Below are 14,882 nucleotides of genomic sequence, written 5' to 3'. Positions count from 1 at the left end.
CCCAACCAAGAACAGACCCTCGCGAGGCTGTTCTTCCTTGTATAGCTCATCATCATCAGCCCAAGAGGCAAACCACCACACCACACACTGGAGTAGGGTATTACACCACAACGGTGGCCCAAACCAGTATAAACCCTGTGTCTCTTGTGTTGTTCTTTCCATAGCTTAGATCTTAGCGAGGCGGAGGGGTGCAGGTAGGTAGAAGGCGAAATCTCCACGCGCACCCCAGTGTTCGAACCTCAAGGGTCTGCCGGAACCCGAAATCCGACAACGGCAAGCAGGCAAACAAACTAACACACAAGCAAACAAAAGGCAAATAGAGAGGGAGGATAGAGAGAGGGCGAATAAAACGGCAAGGGTGAATTAGGGGAGAGGAAAACGAGAGGCAAATGGCAAATAATGTAATGTGAGAGATAGGGATTGTGATGGGTACTTGGTATATTGACATTTTGCGTAGACTCCCTGGCAACGGCGCCAAAAATCCTTCTTGCTACGTCTTGAGCTTGCGTTGGTTTTCCTCGAAGAGGAAGGGATCATGCAGCAGAGTAGTGTAAGTATTTCCCTCAGTTTTTGAGAACCAAGGTATCAATCCAGTAGGAGTCCACGCTCAAGTCCCTCGTACCTGCACAAAGCGATAGCTACTCACAACCAACGCGATTAGGGGTTGTGAAGCCCTTCACGGTCACTTACGAGAGTGAGATATGATAGATAGAATATTTTTGGTATTTTTGATATAAAGATGCAAAGTAAAAAGTAAAAGCAAAGTAAATAGCAAAACAATATAAAAGTGATGGAGATTGATATGATGAGAATAGACCTGGGGGCCATAGGTTTCACTAGTGGCTTCTCTCAAGAGCATAAGTATTCTATGGTGGGTGAACAAATTACTGTTGAGCAATTGATAGAATTGAGCAGAATTATGAGAATATGTAGGCATGATCATGTATATAAGCATCACGTCCGTGACAAGTAGATCGAAATGATTCTGCATCTACTACTATTACTCCACTCATCGACCGCTATCCAGCATGCATCTAGAGTATTATGTTAAAAACAGAGTAACGCCTTAAGCAAGATGACATGATGTAGAGAGATAAATTCATGCAATATGAAATAAACCCCATCTTGTTATCCTCGATGGCAACGATACAATACGTGCCTTGCTGCCCCTTCTGTCACTGGGTAAGGACACCGCAAGATCGAACCCAAAGCTAAGCACTTCTCCCATGGCAAGAACTACCAATCTAGTTGGCCAAACCAAACGTCTAATTCGAAGAGACTTGCAAAGATAACCAATCATGCATAAAAGAATTCAGAGAAGATTCAAATATTATTCATAGATAGACTTGATCATAAACCCACAATTCATCGCTCTCAATAAACACACCACAAAAAGAAGATTACATTGAATAGATATCCACAAGAGAGGGGAGAACTTTGTATTGAGATTCAAAGAGAGAGAAGAAGCCATCTAGCTACTAACTATGGACCCGAAGGTCTGAGGTAAACTACTCACACTTCATTGGAGGGGCTAGGATGATGTAGAAGCCCTCCGTGATGATGGCCCTCTTCCGGTGGAGCTCCGGAACAGGCCCCAAGATGGGATCTCGTGGATACAGAAAGTTGTGGCGGTGGAATTAGGTTTTTGGCTCCTGTTCTGATCGTTTGGGGGTACGTGTGTATATATAGGAGGAAGGAGTACATCGGTGGAGCACCGAGGGGCCCACGAGGCAGGGCGGCGTGCCCTAGGGGGGGCGCCCCCCACCCTCGTGACCACCTCTTTGATCCCTTGCAGTAGGGTCCAAGTCTCCTGGATCACGTTCGGTGAGAAAATCACGTTTCCGAAGATTTTATTCCGTTTGGACTCCGTTTGATATTCTGTTTATCCGAAACACTGAAATAGGCAAAAAACAGCAATTCTGGGTTGGGCCTCCGGTTAATAGGTTAGTCCCAAAAATAATATAAAAGTGGAAAATAAAGCCCAATATAGTCCAAAATAGTAGATAATATAGCATGGAGCAATCAAAAATTATAGATACGTTGGAGACGTATCAATATGAAGATTCCTTCCTCTGTAACCGACTTTGTACAACCCAAGTCCCCTCCGGTGTCTATATAAACCGGAGCTTTAGTCCGTAGAGGCAATCACAATCATACAGGCTAGACTTCTAGGGTTTTAGCCACAATGATCTTGTGGTAGATAAACTCTTGTAATCCTCATACTCATCAATATCAATCAAGTAGGACGTAGGGTATTACCTCCATCAAGAGGTCCCGAACCTGGGTAAACATTGTGTCCCATGTCTCCTGTTACCATCGACCTTAGACGCACAGTTCGGGACCCCCTACCCGAGATCCGCCGGTTTTGACACCGACACCCCCTCCGGCTTCCTCCTCCATGGCCATCGGTGATGATGGCCCCCTCTAGTAGGGGTGCCAGAGAGGGTCTAGATTGATTTTTCATGGCTATAGAGGCTTGCGGCGGCGGAACTTCCGATCTAGGTTTCTTTCTGGGCGTTTTCGTATTTATAGGAATTTTGGCGGTGCTCTCATGTCAAGGGGGTCCACGAGGAAGTTGCAAGCCGGTAGCACCCTCCCGGGAGGTAGGGCGCGCCCCCTACCTTGTCGTCGCCTCGGGACTCTTCTGGCCATACTCCGATGCCTCGGGGTCTCTTCTGGTCCATAAAAAATCACCGTAATTTTCAGCCCATTCTGAGAACTTCTATTTCCACACAAAAAACAACACCACGTTTGTTCTTTTGAAAACAGCGTCAATCCGGGTTAGTTCTAATCAAATCATACCAAAATCATATGATTTTTTGTAAACATGGCATGAAATACTTCATAAATTATAGATACGTTGGAGACGTATCACACACGCACACACCCAAGGCAGGATACATAGGCGCTGAGCGTAGCAACACCACCCCAAGCACCACAAGAGCAACCGGGGTCCTCAACCATGAACACGCCACCACGAAGAGTTGAAGCCGCATATGACGAACCGTGGGCTCCAAGGCGGCGCCTTCAGGAAGGAAATAACACCAAAGTGCCGCCACCGCCCGACCCGAGGGTTAGAGTTTCCCCTAGAGCAACATGACGGGCAATGAGGGCCGTGCCAACGCCTTCAAGAAGGGAACGAGCTTTGCCGCCGCCGGTCCATCCGAAGATAGAACAATTTTTCACCCCGGACAACACTCACCGCCACCAAAGTCCACACCCCGGCTACCATGCGGTCCACACACCATGGTCACTGGGCAACACTAAGCCACAGGCTCTGCCCATGAGCACCGCGCTACCACCACAAGGGCCGCCGCCCCAGCATCCAAGACCTTGACACCACCTGACCCAAGACCCGCCACTATCCCAACCAAAGATATGAGTGGAAAGGCCCTGCCTTTTGCACCCCTGGGAGGCCCCCAGCGTCGAGACCCAATAGGCAGCCAAAACTGGCCTCCATCGACCCGTCCTACTTATCTACAAGACCCTAAATTCTTGGGTTTCTTAAGCCTCTACATACCATGAAAGAATCCCAAATCACAATGAACAAGAACAATAAAAAAGGAATAAATAGGTTATTTTTAACATGTTACCAAATTCCTGACATATGAGGGATGAAAGTTGATTCGGTGCATCGAAATCCCCAACATAGACCTAATAAGAGCAAGTTTTCGATCTTCACACTTCAAGATTAAAGAACCAAACAAAGAACCCTAAAAAGTAAGGAACCCTAGAAAAATGAAGGGGGTTAGAAGGGAATAAAGAAGAGGAGGAGAGGATTAACAATACACAATCAGGGGAGAGGGGCATCGGGGAAGGATTTGTTGCGGTTGCCACTCACCGCCAAGCTCGCGTCACTACTGCTCTAGGGTTGGACAGGGCCGGTGACAGGGAAGGGGAGGCGGTGGGATGTTGGCTCTGTCACCTCTGGTTGAACTATCTTTCCATCCACGCCTCTGCCAGTGTTGTCGCCTCCACGACCATGATTTGAGGGAGAGGGAGGGGTTTGGGTCAAGAGGAAGGGGGTGGAGGCCCAGGGAATTGTCCGTCTCTCGCACGAGAATAAACCATCTTAAAAGCGGGCTAAACCATGCAGGCATCCAACCTTACATGTGCGGCTATGAGTGTTGAATATAGCCTCAATTCACCTGGAGCCTCCGTTTCAAGGGAGCTTAGAGTTTTAGGAGAGATATATATATATATATATGTATGTATGTATGTATATATAGAGAGTCTCATTACGGCTTAATGTAAAACCACCACTAGGTGATGCAAATTTGCATCATGCTGTAAGCTACCCAAACGTAGAACCCCCGAGCACGCAGCAAACCCGCATTAAAGTTCCATGCGCGCTGCACATCCGCGTCACCGCTGCGTCACGGCCACCGCATCGCCATGGAGCGCACCTCCATCATTGACTCCACAGCACCTAACGGGCCAACCGCGCCTCGGCCACTCGCCTCGCTACCACCAAGGCGGTTCGATGTGCCATGTTTGTGCCACCAAGAATCGCCGCCACAACACACGAGGTGGTGCCACCGAAGACCAAGGCAACGCCCAAGCCATGTGGCAGCGTGGCAGCAAAGGTCGTTGTTGTGGCTGCGGCGGTGCCCCTCCACCTCCTTAGCATTCTTCTAGCATGCCATCGCCATTGATACGTCTCCAATGTATCTAGAATTTTTCATTGTTCCATGGTGTTATATTATCATTCTTGGATGTTTTACAATCATTTTATAGTCGTTATATATCATTTTTTCGTACTAACCTATTGACATAGTGCCAAGCACCAGTTGCTGTTTTCTGCATGTTTTTTACATCGCAAGAAATCAATACCAAACGGAGTCCAAACGCAGCGAAACTTTTTGTTGATTTTTTGGACCAGAAGACATCCGGTGGGCCGGAGAAGCACCTGGGGTGCTCCGAGAGGAGCACGACCCACTAGGGCACCCCTAGAGGCCCAGGAACGCCCTGGTGGGTTGTGCCCACCTCGGTTGCCTCCCAAACCACCTCTTTACTCTATAAATACCCCAATATTCCAGAAACCGTAAGGGAGTCGATGAAAATAAATTCCAGTCGCCGCAAGTTCCAGAACCACCAGATCCAATCTAGACACCATCATGGAGGGGTTCATCATGTCCATTGGTGCCTCTTCGATGATGCATGAGTAGTCTTTTGTAGGCCTTTGGGTCCATAGTTAGTAGCTAGATGGCTTCCTCTCTCTCTCTCTTTCGATTCTCAATACAATGGTCTCTTGGAGATCCATATGATGTAACTCTTTTTGTGGTGTGTTTGTTGGGATCCGATGAACTTTGAGTTTATGATCTGATCTATCTCTTTTTATCCATGAAAGTTATTTTAGTCTTCTTTGATCTCTTATATGCATGATTGCTTATAGCCTCGTATTTCTTCTCCGATATTTGGGTTTTGTTTGGCCAACTTGATCTATTTATCTTGCAAAGGGAAGAGGTGCTTTGTGATGGGTTTGATCTTATAGTGCTTGATCCCAGTGACAAAAGGGGAACCAACACGTATGTATCATTGTCATTAAGGATAACAAGATGGGGTCTATTTCTACATAAATAGATCTTGTCTACATCATGTCATTGTTCTTATTGCATTATCCATTTCTCCATGAACTTAATACACTAGATGCATGCTGGATAGCGGTCCATGTGTGGAGTAATAGTAGTAGATGCACGCAGGAGTCGGTCTACTAATCTTGGATGTGATGCCTATATAATGATCATTGCCTGGATATCATCATGATTATTTGAAGTTCTATCATTTGCCCAACAGTAATTTGTTTACCCACCGTTTGCTATATTTCTCGAGAGAAGCCACTAGTGAAACCTACGGCCCCGGGGTCTCTTCTTTATTATATTTACGTTTGTGATCTGTTTTTCCTCGCTTTTATTTTCAGATATATTAAACCAAAAATACAAAAATTCCTTGCTGCACTTTATTTTATTTGGCATTCGATCTATCAATTTATTACAACTCTCTCACGTCCATTTGCCAATTTCTGGCGCCGTTACCCGAAAGGGATTGACAACCCCTCTAATACATCAGGTTGCGAGTATTTGTTATTTGTGTGCAAATGCCCTTCACGTAGTGTTGCCTGGTTCTCCTACTAGTTCGATAACCTTTGTCTCATCACTTAGGGAAATACCTACCGTTGTTGTGCTGCATCATCCCTTCCTCTTTGGGGAAATACCGACGTAGTTCTAGTAGACATCAAAAGGAATTTCTGGCGCCATTGCCGGGGAGACATCATCAACATCTACCAGGTTCCTAATCACAAATCTCATCTCCTTGCAATTTACATTATTTTTCATTTGCCTCTCGTCCCCCCCACTTCACAAAAATTTGCCGCTTTATTCTTCCTCTTTTTCGTTCGCCATTTTCTTGTCAGATCTCATGTTTGCTTGTGTTGCCATGTGCCTTTTATTTGCTTGCATCTTCGCTTGATAAAAATCTATTGATATGGATCCTCATCCACTTGCTAATCTTTTCAAGAGATCCAATTATTATGAACCCATTGCTAGTAAGTTGAATGCACTAGATTATCTTTATGAAGTTTTGCTTGAGATTCATGCATCTGAAAATTGTGATGAAGTGTTAAAAGAAGGAATTTATAAAGTGATTCATCATAGCTCCTTGGATGAAAAGCATGATTGTGATGATGTTCCTATAAATTCTATTAATGTCAATTGTGCTAATAATATGCAAAACCCCAAGCTTGGGGATGCTAATATTTCTATGTCCACTACTTATTACAATGATCATGATTGGGGTGATAATGATTCTCATGATCTTGAAAATTTATTTAAACCTCATGATGAATATGTTTGCGATAATATTGAAAGTGGTTTTGAAGAGTGTTAACTCTAGGTAATAATGATCCCACTACTTTGGAGCATGATCAATCTTATGAAATTTTTGATAAAGGTGGGCTTGGAGAGGTCATGACTTTATTCGATGATCCCACTATTTTGGAAGAGTGTCAACTTTGCATGCATGTGGATCATGTAGATAATATGTTATGTGATAGCTATATTGTTGAATTTGAATATGATCCCACATGTGATTATTATGAGAGAGGAAAATATGGTTGTAGAAATTTTCATGTTACTAAATTACCTCTCGTTATGTTGAGATTGCTATTGTTTCTTTCTTCTTCCTTGCATATGCTAGTTTTTGCTTGCCACGATAATTTGTTTGCTTATAAAATACCTATGCATAGGAAGTATGTTAAACTTAAATGTGTTTGTCACATGTTTTATGATGCTCTCTTTGTGCTTCAATTCTTATCTTCCATGTGAGCATCAATAAAATCATATGCCTGGCTAGGGGCGTAAAACAATAGCGGTCATTGGGAGGCAACCCAATGAATAAAATTTATTTGTGTATTTTTCTTTCTGTTCTTGAGTGTTTGCAAAATTATTCTACTGTTATGATTGTGTTTTTTGTGTTCTAATTAGTGTTTGTGCCAAGCAAAGCCTTTAGGATCATGTTGGGTGATAGTTGATTTGATCTTGCTGAAAACATAAATTTTTGTGCTCAAGAAAATAATTCTTATTTTTAACAGGAGCGTGATAAAATACCAATTCCTTTTGCAGAAGATTAATATACAAATTTTTCACGTGGTCCTAATTTGTCAGATTTTTTGGACTTACAAAAGTATTCGAAATATCAAGATTTCTACAGATTGTTCTGTTTTTGACAGATACTATTTTCTTTGCGTCGTGTGCTTGTTTTGATGATTCTATGGTTTTCTTTGAAGAGTTTTTGCCATAGAAAGGTTGGAATACAGTATATATAATGCAAGAATAAAATATGAATGGTTTTTAAATAGTACTTATAGTAGTGACTTGTTTTCTTATACTAATGGATCTCATGAAGGTTTTGTTGAGTTTTGTGCGATTGAAGTTTTCAAGTTTTGGGTGATGTTACGACGGATGAAGGAATAAGGAGTAAGAAGAGCCTAAGCTTGGGGATTCCCATGGCATCCCAAGCTATTATCCAAAGAGAAGCAAGCAACTAAGCTTGGGGATGCCCGAGTGGCATCCCCTCTTTCTTCTAACAACCATTGGTATTTTACTCAAAACTATATTTTTATTCGTCACATACTATGAGTTTTGCTTGGAGCGTCTTGTATGATATGAGTCTTTGCTTGTTTTGCTTTTTGTTTTAAGTCATGAATCCTTGCTGGACACACCTATTTGAGAGAGCCAAAATTATGCCATGACTTGTTAGAATTGCTCTCACGCTTCACTTAGATTTATTTAAGAGTTAGTGATTTTTTTAAAGAAATTCTCTCTTCCTTCACTTAAATTAATTTGAGATAAAGAAATATTATGCTCATGATCTTCACTTATATTTGTTTCAGCTTATCAAAAGCAACACATGAAAATTAGTCCCAAAGTTATACATATCCAAGAAGGATATAATAAAAACTTTCATGAAGATCATTGGACAAAATAAACTTGATTCCTTGTAATAGTTTTGAGATATGATGATGTGATATGTGAGTCATGTTGATGAGTAATTATTCTTTAGTAAGAGTATTGATGTTAAGGTTTGTGATTCCCTATGCAAGCACGAAAGTCAACAGTTATGAAATGAAATTACATCCTACTTGTGGTGCATTATTCGGTGTTAATTATGCTCAATATGCTCACTTATGAGATTATTCGTTTCTTGGTTGGTCGCTTCTCAATCTTTTGCTAGCCTTCATTTTGCACTAAGTGTGATCACTACTTGTGCATCCAAAATCCTTTAAACCAGTTTTGCCACATGAGTCCACCATACCTACCTATATGCAGCATTCTTTTGCCGTTCTAAGCAAATTGATATGTGCCATCTCTAATTTTCAAAATATATTTCTCTTTTGTGTGCTCGTACCGCTCATGAATCGGTAGGGGGTGGCTAATATATTTCCATGCTAGATATGTTATTCTCACGATGAGTGTTTATTCACTTGTCATTGCACGAGAGTAAGGCAAAGGTATTAGGGATGCCCAGTCCTGAAATGAAAATTGAATTTACTTTATGTTGTCAAATAATAAATTCCTTTGAAAGTGTTGGTATGGAAGGCACCCGTGCATATGGCTAGCCATGGAAAGTGAAGTATGGTTGAAAAAGGAATAAACTTTAATTTTTGTTTGGGAACTGGCTATGATATATCTAGCATGGAAAGTATTGGGAACTACTCGATCGTTCTCGTTGACAGGAAAAGCATGTCTCCCAAATGTTTTTATCTCTATGTTTTTCGCTTTGAGCTCTGGCACCTCTACAAATCCCTACTTCCCTCTGCGAAGGGCCTTTCTTTTACTTTATGCAATTTTTATTTTTAATTTGAGTATTCATCTTCTCTTATAAAGCACCAACTAAGGGGCACTATGATTGTACGTGAGCATTGGGTGTAGTTAATATGCGAGTGTGTTTCATGAATGGATCAATGATTGAGCATGATGGGCTAGGGATAACTTACTTTAGCGTTGATGTTTTGAAAGACATGGTTGCTTGTTGATATGCTTGAGTATTTAAGTCTCATGTCAAAACTAGACTATTGCTTTGAACCATATAAAAGTCCAAATGTCCATGCTATAAAGAAAATAATATGAGATGAGCATGTTAGGCAGCATTCCACATCAAAAATTCTGTTTTTATCATTTACCTACTCAAGGACGAGATGGAATTGTACTTGGGGATGTTGATACGTCTCCAACGTATCTACAATTTTTGATTGTTCCATGCTATTATATTATCATTCTTGGATATTTTACAATCATTTTATATCATTTTTTGGTACTAACCTATTGACATAATGCCAAGTGCCAGTTGCTATTTTTTGCATATTTTTTACATCGCGGGAAATCAATATCATACGGAGTCCAAACGCAATGAAACTTTTTTTTATTTTTTTGGACAAGAAGACATCCAGTGGGCCAGAGAAGCACATTGGGGGTGCTCCGAGGGGAGCACAACCCACCAGGGCACGCCCGGAGGCCCAGGCGCGCCCTGATGGGTTGTGCCCACCTCGGTTGCCTCCCGACTGCCTCTTTACTGTATAAATACCCAAATATTCCAAAAACCCTAAGGGAGTCAACGAAAATCAATTCTAGCCACCGCAAGTTCCAGAACCACCAGATCCAATCTAGACGCCATCACGAAGGGGTTCATCATGTCCATTGGTGCCTCTCCGATGATGTGTGAGTAGTCTTTTGTAGACCTTCGGGTCCGTAGTTAGTAGCTAGATGGCTTCCTCTCTCTCTCTTTATTCTCAATACAATGGTCTCTTGGAGATCCATATGATGTAACTCTTTTTGCGGTGTGTTTGTTGGGATCCGATGAACTTTGAGTTTATGATCAGATCTATTTCTTTTTATCCATGAAAGTTATTTGAGTCTTCTTTGATCTCTTATATGCATGATTGATTATAGCCTCGTATTTCTTCTCCAATATTTGGGTTTTGTTTGGCCAACTTGATCTATTTATCTTGCAATGGGAAGAGGTGATTTGTGATGGGTTCGATCTTACGGTGCTTGATCCCAGTGACAAAAGGGGAACCGACACATTGTATCATTGCCATTAAGGATAACAAGATGGGGTCTATTGCTACATAAATAGATCTTCTCTAGATCGTGTCATCATTCTTATTGCATTACTCCATTTCTCCATCAACTTAATACACTAGATGCATGCCGGATAGTGGTCGATGTGTGGAGTAATAGTAGTAGATGCAGGCAGGAGTCGGTCTACTAATCTTGGACGTGATGCCTATATAATGATCATTGCCTAGATATAATCATGATTATTTGAAGTTCTATCAATTGCCCAACAGTAATTTGTTTACCCGCCGTTTGCTATTTTTCTCGAGAGAAGCCACTAGTGAAACCTACAGCCCCTGGATCTCTTCTTTATTATATTTGCCTTTGTGATCTATTTTTCCTTGCTTTTATTTTCAGATCTACTAAACCAAAAATACAAAAAAAATCCTTGCTGCACTTTAGTTTATTTGGTGTTCGATCTATCAATTTATTACAACTCTCTCACGTCCATTTGCCAATTTCTGTCGCCGTTACCCGAAAGGGATTGACAACCCCTTTAATACGTTGGGTTGCGAGTATTTGTTATTTGTGTGCAGGTGCTGTTCACGTAGTGTTGCGTGGTTCTCCTACTAGTTTGATAACCTTGGTCTCATCACTGAGGGAAATACCTACAGTTGTTGTGCTGCATCATCCCTTCCTATTTGGGGAAATACCAACGTAGTTCTAGCAGACATCAGCTGTCCATGGAGGAGCAGTTGTTGATACGTCCATTATGCATCATGTTTTCCTACCGTTATTTATAGTGTTTTCAATTAATATAACACTTTGTGGAGTAATTCTAATGCCTTTTCTCTCATAATATGCAAGGTTTACACAATGAGGGAGATTACCGGCAGCTAGAATTCTGGACCTGAAAAAGCTATGCCAGAGCTACCTATTATGCACATCTCCGAATGAGCTGAAATTTTACGGAGATTTATTTTGTAATATATAAAAATAATTGGAGAAAAGAAGTACAGAGGGGCCACCCAGGTGCCCACTAAGCACTAGGGCGCGCCTACCCCCCTGGCGTGCCCTGGTGGGTAGTGGGGCCTCTAGCCAGCCTCCAGTGCCCATCTTCTGGTATATAAGCCCATTTTCCCTAGAAAAATTAAGGGGAGGAATTTCGGGACGGAGCGGTGTTGTCTCGAGGCGGAACTAGGGCCGGAGCACTTTTGCTCTCCTACGGAGAGATTCCGCCGAGGATACTTCCCTCCGGGAGGGGGAAATCGAAGCCATCGTCATCACAAACAACCATCTCACCATGAGAGGGCCAATCTTCATCCACATCTTCAACAACACCGTCTCATCTCAAACCCTAATTCATCTTTTGTATTCAATCTTTGTATCAAAACCTCAGATTGGTACATGTGGGTTGCTAGTAGTGTTGATTATATCTTGTAGTTGATGTTAGTTAGTTTATTTGGTGGAAGATCATATGTTCAGATCTATTATGCTATTCAATACCTGAAAGCACAAGTGCTCCCTGGGTGATTTTGGCAATTAATGTCAACATATCTCTTGTTGGACTAATATCTTTATCTAGTATATTTCAGAAAGTTCAACAATGGCATGGCATGGACAAGAGGATGTGGCCCCCCTTCAAAATGCTAAGGACAAAGATTGGCAAAAGCTCAAGTCTCTTTTATTTTAGTGATCAAAGATCACATTGAGTCCATAGGAAAAGCCAATACTATTAAAAGGGGATGAGGTGTTGCTTAATGGTCTATTGCTCAAAGTGCTTCATGATATTGCTCCAAAACCCTCAGCCACATTCTCATTTCAAAATATGTCCAAAACCTAAAGTCAAACTTGGCCCCACCGATTTGAGCTATCCGGCACCACCGAGTTCCTTTGACATAGCCACTGCCAGAAACCCTAATCAATTCGGTCTCACCGATTGGGATCTCGATCTCACCGACATGGCCATGCAAACTCTCTGTTACCTGTTGCAATTATTTTGGTCTCACCGAAATGTGCAATCGGTCCCACGGAGTTTGCCTGACTAACTATCTGTTTGCTCATTGCTGAAATCGGTCTCACATAGTTCATGCAATCGGTCACAGCGAGCTAAGGTTTTGCCCTGACCCTAGCACATTGGTCCCACCGAGTTGATCATGTCTGTCCCACCGAGATTCCTAACATTCACATTTTGAACTGAATCGGTCTCACCGAGTTCACCTATTCGGTCTGACCGAGCTGGGTCAAATGTGTGTAATGGTAATGGTTAGATTTTGTGTGGAGGCTATATATACCCCTCCACCCCCTTCTCTATTCAAGAGAGAGCCATCAGAATGTGCCTACACTTTGATTACTCATTTTTCTGAGAGAGAACCACCTACTCATGTGTTGAGACCAAGACATTCCAATCCAACCACAAGAATCTTGATCTCTAGCCTTCCCCAAGTTGCTTTCCACTCAAATCATCTTTCCACCATAGCCAAATCTGTGTGTGTGAGAGAGAGTTGAGTGTTGGGGAGACTATCATTTGGAGCACAAGAGCAAGGAGTTCATCATCATCACACCATCTATTACCTTTTGGAGAGTGGTGTCTCCTAGATTGGTTAGGTGTCACTTGGGAGCCTCCGACAAGATTGTGGAGTTGAACCAAGGAGTTTGTAAGGGCAAGGAGATCACCTACCTCACGAAGATCTACCCAAGTGAGGCAAGTCCTTCGTGGGTGATGGCCATGGTGGGATAGACAAGGTTCTTCTTCGTGGATCCTTCATGGGTGGAGCCCTCCGTGGACTCGTGCAACCGTTACCCTTTGTGTGTTGAAGTCTCCACCAATGTTGACGTACGATAGCACCACATGTCGGAACCATGCCAAAAATCTCTGCGTCTTCATTGCGTTTGCACATTCCAATCCCATCCCTTTAATTTCTTGCAAATTGCATGCTTTACTCTTTCCGCTGCTCATACTCTTGCCATGCTTGCTTGAAATGTATTGTGAATGCTTAAACTTGTGCTAAAACTCCACCTCAACTTGAAGAACCTAAAAACTGCTACTTTTGCTTGTTGAGGGTCTAATCACCCCCCTCCAAACACCTCTTCTATATCCTTTCAATTGGTATTAGAGCTTTGGTCTCTATTTCTTTGGTTTAATCACCATTGGAGGAAGATGGATTAGTCTACGATTGGGAGTATTAGACATAGAGTGCCTATGCTTGATGGAGAGTTCTATAGAGATTGGAAAATGAGATGCTTGAGATTTTCAATGAATATCACTTGAACAAGTATATTACTAGCCCTTGTGCGGCTCCCACTGATCCATTGCATGGTACCCTCGATGAGTCCCTTATATGATCCGCAACCTTAGAACTATTAATCTTATCATTAGAGGATTGCCTAGAAATTTGCTTGTATGCTTACCTACATTTTAGTGTTCTTACACCATATGGAGATATCTTGAGGAACGTTTTCCAAATTATTCCTTGAAAAATCTAGATGGGATCCTTCGAAAATCCATAGCTTTTCATAAAATGAAACCTAGTGACCCTAAATTTGATGATTGTCTATTTGAGCTTTGTGACCTTATGCCTGCCAAAGGAGATGTTGGAGTCATTAGTAGTATCATCTCTCAAGTCATTAGAATTCATAAAGATGCACAGTGTCATGGTCATGCATCTAATGAATCACTCTCTCTAGGTGATGACCAATCATAAGACGAGGTTGAATATGGATATTATGATGAGGATGATGATAGTGACTTTGATCTTGATGAGTCTATGAGACACTTTGGTCTTATGGCCAACCTTCGTGGTTATATGGCCGGAGGAAAGGAATGGGTTCTTGATAGTGGATGTACTGATCACATGAATGGAGATAAGGATATGTTTCGTGAGCTTGCTGAAAACGACGGCCCCTGAAAGTATGTCACTTTTGGTAATAACTCAAAGGGTAAGGTGATTGGCCTTGGTAAGGTGGCCATCTCACATGACAACTCCATCCAAAATGTTATGCTCGTTGAATCTCTTGGCTACAATTTACTTTCCGTATCTAGACTAGCGGATTTCAGCTTCAATGTCCTATTTACTGAGGTAGATTGCCAATTGTTTCGAAGAGGTAATCATAATATGGTCTTTACCGGTATATGTAGAGGTGATCTATACATTGTTGATTTCACTAAAAAGGCTCAACCTTGAACTTGCTTAATTGCTAAATCTTCTAAAGGTTAGTTGTGGCATAGAAGGTTAGTCACGTGGGCATGCGAAATCTTGATAAGCTTATTAAAGGTAATCACATACTTGGTGTTAAGGATGTTATATTTTACAAGGATAGACTTTGCAG

This window comes from Triticum aestivum, chromosome 3A, assembly GCF_018294505.1.
Source record: "Triticum aestivum cultivar Chinese Spring chromosome 3A, IWGSC CS RefSeq v2.1, whole genome shotgun sequence".
Lineage (NCBI taxonomy): Eukaryota > Viridiplantae > Streptophyta > Magnoliopsida > Poales > Poaceae > Triticum > Triticum aestivum.
The sequence above is the reverse complement of the archived record's forward strand: the minus strand, read 5'-3'. Positions refer to the sequence as shown.